Source organism: Chrysochloris asiatica, unplaced genomic scaffold (assembly GCF_000296735.1).
Source record: "Chrysochloris asiatica unplaced genomic scaffold, ChrAsi1.0 scaffold00234, whole genome shotgun sequence".
Taxonomy (NCBI): Eukaryota; Metazoa; Chordata; class Mammalia; order Afrosoricida; family Chrysochloridae; genus Chrysochloris; species Chrysochloris asiatica.
This window is the reverse complement of record NW_006408752.1, coordinates 2,220,937-2,228,933: the sequence shown is the minus strand read 5'-3', so window position 1 is coordinate 2,228,933 and position 7,997 is coordinate 2,220,937. Positions and strand designations below refer to the sequence as shown.

Here is a 7,997-nt window from a genome sequence, read left to right as displayed (position 1 = left end):
AAGAAAAGAATAAAGAGAAGGGAAAGGGCACAAGGCAAAAGGCGGATTCTGTCCCTTTTTATCAGGAAAACAATAGTCTTCCCAGAAGCCCCACTTCAATGCACACCATATTGAGCATGTTAGTCACATGGTCAATCCAGTGGCAAGCGAGTGTGAGAAATAGATTTGTAGTTAGGCATATTGCTGTCCTGAACTACATGTGGTTTCTTTTATAAGGAAGAAAGAAGAAGAATTATTAGATTGGCAGCTAGCATCGCGTAACACATACATTAAAAAAAAAAAAAAAACACACAAGAAAAAAGAATCTACCTCTCTGTCTTCTCTGAACTTGGAGCAGCTTTCCTGCCACAGCCCCTCATCCCCTGAAAATGTTCACCTGCACCAAATTCATCTGCGCCCCTTCCCTGATTAGGAGCACCTCTCAGCTTCTGAACCGACCATTGTCTACAGTGGTACTGAAACCACCCCAGACACTGACAGATAAGCACTCCAGCCACTTGACAGCCCGCGTTCCCTGGCCTCACTTACTTCTAGTTGAAGTTTCCAAACCAGCACGATTTCAAGGGACATTGACCCAGCAGCCAAGTTCACCGGGGCTGGGGCTGCCACAGTTGGAGTGGCTGGCTCTGGAGCTGGGATTGGAACTGTGTTTGGGAGCCTTATCATTGGTTATGCCAGGAACCCTTCTCTGAAGCAGCAGCTCTTCTATGCCATTCTGGGCTTTGCCCTCTCGGAGGCCATGGGGCTCTTTTGTCTGATGGTGGCCTTTCTCATCCTCTTCGCCATGTGAAGGAGTTGTCTCCATTTCCCAAGTTATTTTTTTCCGTGTCTCGTCTGCCCTACATATTCCTTTCCTTTTACCTCCCCAGGCAGCCTGGGGAAAGTAATTGGCTCAGGGTTTGACAGAGGGAAGGAAAATAAATGCTGTATAAATAAGAAAAAAAGAAAAAAGAATCCAGAAAACGTTCACCTCTGAGAAACTTTGGAGTTAGTGAGAAAATGAATGAATTTAATCTTGAATTTAAGAAAATTTTAATGTGTACAGATCCAGAATAATGATATTGCCTATGCTCTTACTGGTGAGCAATTAGACATAGGTCAGCATGGACTTGAATAATTTTTAAAGAATGAAGCAGGAACTGTTCTACTTATGCTGGTATAATTAGTGGCTGTGGAGTTGCCCTGACTCCTTGAGACTTTGTGCACAATGTTCCTTTGCAATCCATGTGTCTTCATGGGCAGGATTTAGGAAGTGGATCACCAGGTCTTTCTTCTAGTCTGTATTAGTCTGATGCTCAGCATCAGGGCAACACTTTAGCCACCACTGACAGAAGGGTGGTAGCTACACGTGAGGTGCATCATTGACTAGGACCTGAAAGGTCCTACCAAACAAGGAAGACTCTTAAAATAATATAACATTGATGCATAATTGCTCATTTTAGTATTTTACATTGAATCCTTAACCCAAATGGTCCATCTGCTTTCAAATAAACATGGTTCAAAGCCAAGTCACTTAAGAAAACAACAAACAAAAACAGCAACAAAAAACCACTATCTAGCATTTTTTCTCACATCCTTTATTCTTTCTTACTCTCTTCATGCATATATTTTCTAGTATGCCACTAAAGTATAGACCCACAATGAAACAAAACACTTTTAAAAAACAAATCCTTCCCAGACAGTTTAAGAAAGTACTTGTTGTTGTTGTTGTTAAGTGCCTTAGAGTCAGATTCTGAACCATAGTGACCCTGTATAGGGTTTCTGAGGAGCAACTGGTGAACTTGAATGGCCAGTCCTCCTGGTTCAAGTGGACTTTGCAGTCCAGCGCATTAACCAACAGCGCCACACCAGAAAGTACTGCTCTAAATCATTGATTTTACATCTTGAAGACCTAGAACTCATTCAGTGGCGATAGAATCTCATCAGAGAGTCAAAATTCTCATTATTAGGTGTCCGTGTGTGCGTGTGTGTGTAGGGGAAAGAGAGTGTAGGGAGATGTGTTGTTGTTGTTCTAATTCATGCCAAGTCGACCAAACAGTGAAGAAACCACTGGTAGATTCTAACCGCCAATTTACCAGTTAACAACTGAGTATTTAACCATTGTGCTACCAGAACTCCTTGGAAAGACTTTAAAACAAACCAAATAACATTGCATCTAAGTGATTCCAACTCATAGGAATCCTATTAAGAAGACTTATAAGATAGTAATTTTTTTTTTTTTACTTGTTATACAATCATAAAACTGTATAGAAAGTAAAATGTATATTTCAGTTGAGAGTGGAGAAGAGGGGTGTGCATAGCTTCCTTTACCATAATCCCAGTGTTTTAGTGTTACGCCTACCCACTCTTTCTGTGGGCCTCCAGAGGAAGGAACAAGTAATGCCCAATTGACCAAAAGTAATATGGAGCAATAAATCAGAACAATTGAAGTACAATGGCTCCCCAGGTATTCTGGTGTGGCATCAAATAGCCAGGTCAGATAGGGTGAGTTGCAGACCCACTGGATCTAACATAAATTATGACAGGTGAATGTTCATTAAATACAGAATTTATGACACTCTAAAATAAATTAGATATAAATCAGGTTTTATTTAATTGACAATATCCTGCTGTTGTGGAATATAGTAATATCTCAAGTACTTAGACTCCAACCTTCTGAAATGCACAGTCTCCTGGAATGGCTCTAGATCAGCCTGAGTATCTGTTAGCTATTGCTGCATACAAACCACCCCAAAATTTGGTGGTTTCCAACAACTATCATTTATGATTTCTCACAAACTGTCTTAGGCCAGGTTTTCTAGAGAAGCAAAACCAATGAAACATATATGCAAATAAAGAGAAGTTTATTATCAAGGAGATGGCTTACAATTGTAGACTCCTAGGTCCCCATTGGAAAAGAGAAATAGAGAGTTCCTCCCGCATGTCCATTATATTGGGATCAGGCCTCACCCCCAAGGAAGCATCCCTCCAATTGATTGATTGCTCATAGCAAATCATCATAGAGTTAACTATGCCTGTATTTGGTTTCATCACCATGGGAATAAGCACATCTCAACTGGTAAACCTCTGGAAATCCTGGCCTAGTCAAGTTGACACAAAACCCTAACCATTACACAAGCCTTATGGTCAGCTGAGGTTGGGCTGATGTCCATTGGGATTGGTAAATTTGTGAGATATCAAAGAGCAAAATGGCAAAGACCAGTTGAAATTAAAAGTAAAGAGCTTTCATTGAGAGACAAGGCAATTTGAAAATTGGGAATAACAGATCAAAAGTTTTCTGAACTAAATAAACTAAGGAGGAGATGGTTCAGAGAGCTTATTAAGGAAAGATGAGAGCCTTAGTAAAAGTTCAGTGATTGGCTGACATTTAGGTAATAGTTGTAAAATTGGATGATGATACATCTGATTGGTAGGAGATTACATGTTTCTAAAATTGCTTTTATTGTTTTTAATTGCAGTTACTGTTAAGTACCGTGGAGTCAGTTCTGACTCATAGTGACCCTGCATAGGGTTTCCAAGCCTATAAATCTTTACAGGAGCAGAAAGCCTCATCTTTCTCCTGCAGAACAGCTGGTAGTTTCGAACTGCCGATCTTGATGTTATCAGCCCAATTTGTAACCACTGTGCTACCAGAGCTCCTTTTTAATTGTAATCATTAAATTGGATTCATCTGGCCTCAAAACTATCAAGCGTTCCTTACATAATTGCTAAGGCTAGGGAACAAACAGACTAGGTTCACTGCTCATAACCAACACATTATTTTCAGTCAGGGAGGGGAAACAATCACTGATATAGGATTCAACTGAAACTAAAAAGGGGGTGGTAAAGAAAGAGACACACAGATAGGAAAATGTGGGGGGGGGAGGGTTTCTAATCTTTATTGTGGATTGAGTGATAGTTTACAAGTGAGAACATTGGTTTTACACTCATCCTATTATATTTCGTTTCACTTCAATGATTACAATCCCCTCTGTGCATCATCATTCAACAGTATTTGCTTCTATTCCCTCTGTTTTTTGGGGGATGTACAAAACACTCAGGAATATATAATCATTTAAACAATAAAAGGGCACATTCTGTAAGCCTGCCTCCTGGTAGCCAGTGCACAGCCCTACTGTTTCCATGAGTCTAGTGTCCTCAGCTGCTCTCTCTTTCTGTGTCATCATCTCTGCCTCCATTTCTCGTGTTGCTATTTCTCTGGATAGGATCCCATGTTCTTCTCATGCTCTTCTTCCTTGATGGTCCTAGGGTCCTCTGTTCCTGGACTGTAAGATTAACGACTGCCCCCTTTTTGTTACAAAACTTCTACCTTTACAGTTGTGACAATGCAATCAGTCATGATATCACTTACTCACTATTGAATCATAAGAAATCTTATCCCTATCTCCTTTCACCAGAGCTATCTAGACAAGATGAAAACTATTCATTGGGGACTCTACCTTCCCCACACACTCTGAAACTAAACTCTCTCTTGGAAACTTGTAAGCCAGCCACTTCATGCATTTATTGCCTCCCCTCTTCCCCTGGCCAATTTAGGTAGCCAATGTCTAAGTTGCCCATCCCTATCAATCTTGTATACAGAAGGAATAGGAATGATACTTGATGTGAAGACTCCTTCCCGCTCAGTTGGTATTTTGAACTACTACATCCATAAATATAGGTCAAGTTCACCAAAGTGTAGCAATTTACACTTGTTTCCTTTATCAAAATTTGTTTATCTTCCTCTAGTCAAGTTCTGATCATCAAGCCATTGAAGCTAGGTAGAATGGGTACTGTCTACAAGTTTGTGCATTCTTGTGCATCTCCCCTCACTTCATATCAGCTGGATTCTTCACTCTAAGCTCTAGCCCTCATGGCTATCTCCTTGTTCATGGGCTCAGAAGTCCCCAGGTCGCACCACACTTTAGACCAACAATCCTTTCCTTTCCTCTTCTTTCATCTCCAGGCCGACAGGAGTCTATGGAATGTGGTCAAACTCAGTCTGTTTCTTCACTGCTGCCTTTGCCCCTCTTCCACTCACCAGTAGACTGATGTGGTCACCAACAAGATTACATGGTTGCTCATGTGTTCCCTTTGAGTTTCAGTCTTGAAGAGGGTTTGTCCTGAAAGGACTTGATTGCTTACTTTGATGGCTCCCCAGCAAACACCTTGCTTGTCTTTGTAGTAGCCAATCCGACTGCCATTTTTGTTTTTGATTTTTCCTGCTGGTCTTTCTTTCAAGAAGTATCTTTTGTTCCCCTAGCTGCTCCAGGCTGGTCTACTTGTGTTTCAAGTGGGAATGTTCCACTTCAGAAGGTTCTGGATGGGGCTCAGGATTCCACCTAAGTTCTTATACACTATAAAGCCTCCGCAAGAAGCCTATTTCACTGGACAAGTTCTAGAACTCCTTTTAGGCATTCCAATCTGTTATAGGTTGAAGACAGGCTTACAAACTTTCTATAATTATGTTATATTCCTTTCTATCCCACTTAAGTGTCTATTTTACAATAGTAGGCAAGAAAAACCAATATTAATAAGACAGTGAAGCATCTTAACATTATTTCCCCTCTTTTACCCACTCAGACAATGGATTGATCCCTGTATCACAGAGTGCTGTTGTTCCAAGGTTGAGTATACATCACTATTTACCTCTGTCCCATTTAGCCCATGAGTAAAATGTGTTTTAAGTGAAATCCACAAATGTGTGACTAAGCCTGTTATAATCAGGTAAAGGAGGAAGTAATCCAGGCAGTCAACAGAAACCAGCTGCTCTTCCTCCTTAGGCTGAATGTGGCCTTTGGACAGTATGTTAACATAGACCCTGAGGGCCTAGATAGAAGGGTTTTAATGGCCATGCATATTGTTACTCATCTTCAGCAGGCATCAAAAAAAAAAAAAAAGTTACAAAAGATAAAGGCAGTTCCCCAGACTCCACTCCCAGGACAGATCGAGGGAGGCTTGAAGGTCTTTAAAATAGCAATCTGGCAGCCAAGAATAAAATGAAAAGGCCCAATTGTTGGTGGTGGCACTCCAAGACCAGAATGGGAGTTTCCTCATCAGTCAGCCAGTACTGAGCTAGACCAATGTAGGCTCTACAAACGTCCTGGGCATCCTGGACTAGGATATACACAGTTGACTTTCGCTTCAGAAGGCTCACCATGGCTGATATCCCTTTCCTCATCAGATGAAGGGAATCACTATTGGAAGGGCCTGAAGGACTGCTTAGCTCCTGGCTGGAAGACATAGTAGAGCCCCAGGTTACTCTCAATGTGGGAGGTAAGGAGACTGAATTTTTATTAGACATGGGAACTGCCTTCTTGATTTTAACCCCAAATTCAGGCCTACTCTTTGGTTGTAACTGTACAGTCATTGGGGTCCAGGGAATGTCCAAGGACACTCAGCCTGAGGTGGATATCAAGGAGCCTAAGAAAGGCCTAAAGTTCCTGATGAAAATGCCACTAGATAATTAATGTCTGGTAGCGTAGTGGTTACGAATCGGGCTGCGAACCTTAAGGTCAGCGGTTCGAAACTACCAGTCACTCCGCGGGAGAAAGATGAGGCTTTCTACTCCCGTAAAGATTTACACCCTCGGAAACCCTGTACAGGGTCGCTATGGGTTGGAATCAACTCGACGGCACTTAACAACAACAACAACAACATCATCGGGCTTATCACAGGAGGGATAATTCTTCCTTGCTTATCTCTGCTATTCCAAATCTACTTCTACTGTTGGGAAGAAATTGTTTTGTCTCTGCTGGGTATACTTTCTAACCAGTTAGCATACAGCTTAAGATAGTTAAGTCCCTTCTCATCCTATTCCTTAGTCAGCCTGGTTATTGAGTGCTGAATAACATTAGACGACTTGCTGGGGCAGAATAAAGTAGACTATTTGCCCTAACACCTATTGTTGCACATATGTTAACACCTTAGGTGAAGTCAAAATTAGGCCCTCACATATTTGACAACAGAAAAGACAGTCCAGTCCCAGACTGTTTTTGTTAGGTGCCATTGAGTTGGTACTGACTCATAGCAACCCTATGTACAACAGAATGAAACACTGCCCAGTCCTGGGCCAACCTCACAATTGTTATCATGCTTGAGTTCATTGATGCTGCCATTTTGCCAATTCATTTCACTGTGGGTCTTCCTCTTTTTCTCTGACCCTCTACCTTACCAAACATGATATCCTTCTCTAGTGACTGGTCCCTCCTGACAATATGTCCGAAGTATGAGAGATGAAGTTTGGCTATCCTGGTCTCCAAGGAGCACTGTGACTATACTTCTTCCAACACAGACCTATTTGACCCAAATTAGCCAGAGCATATAGGACCAAAGCAAATGTTATTTACTGTCAATAACTTTGTTCCCACCCTTTTGAGACTGTTGTGGCCATTGTTTTGCAGTTAATTTTTGGTCTGTGCATACTCAATGTATTAGTTAAGTTTGTATCCTCAAGGCTATAGCAATTTCAAACTGAGCTTATAGTCATGCAAGGTTTCCAGCCTATCCCAAAGGAAAAGGTCCTAGAAGCACATACAACATTAGAGCAGTCAGCAAGAGACTTCTACTCTGTTAGGCAGCCTATGTGGCCCATCTCAGCTTGAAGAAGACTTCTGACCATGTTCCCATAAAGATGATCAGTATGAAATCTCTCAGGGGGAAGTGAGATATGGAGGAAAAGGGGGTCTAGAAATCAGGATTAAAATATCGGCTAGTTAACTTTCAATTGTGTGGATCATGACAACATTGCTAAGTATGAGTACTCCAGAACATTTAATTGTGCTCATGAGGAATCTAAACACGGACCAAGAGGCAGGTGTTCAAACAGAACATGGGAACACTGAATACTTTAAAATTAACAAAGGTGTGCAACAAGGTTGTATTCTTTCACCATACTTATTCAACCTGTATGCTGAGCAAATAATCCAAGAAGCTGTGTTCTATGAAGAAAAACGTGGCATCAGGATTGGAGGAAGACTCATTAACAACCAGCGATATGCAGATGATACAACCTTGCT

General features: G+C 41.3%; 1 pseudogene; it reads left to right on the top strand.

Moving 5' to 3' along the window:
- Window positions 1-314: 314 nt before the first annotated feature.
- Window positions 315-790, top strand: LOC102814282 (annotated as a pseudogene).
- The last annotated feature ends 7,207 nt before the right edge of the window (window positions 791-7,997 follow it).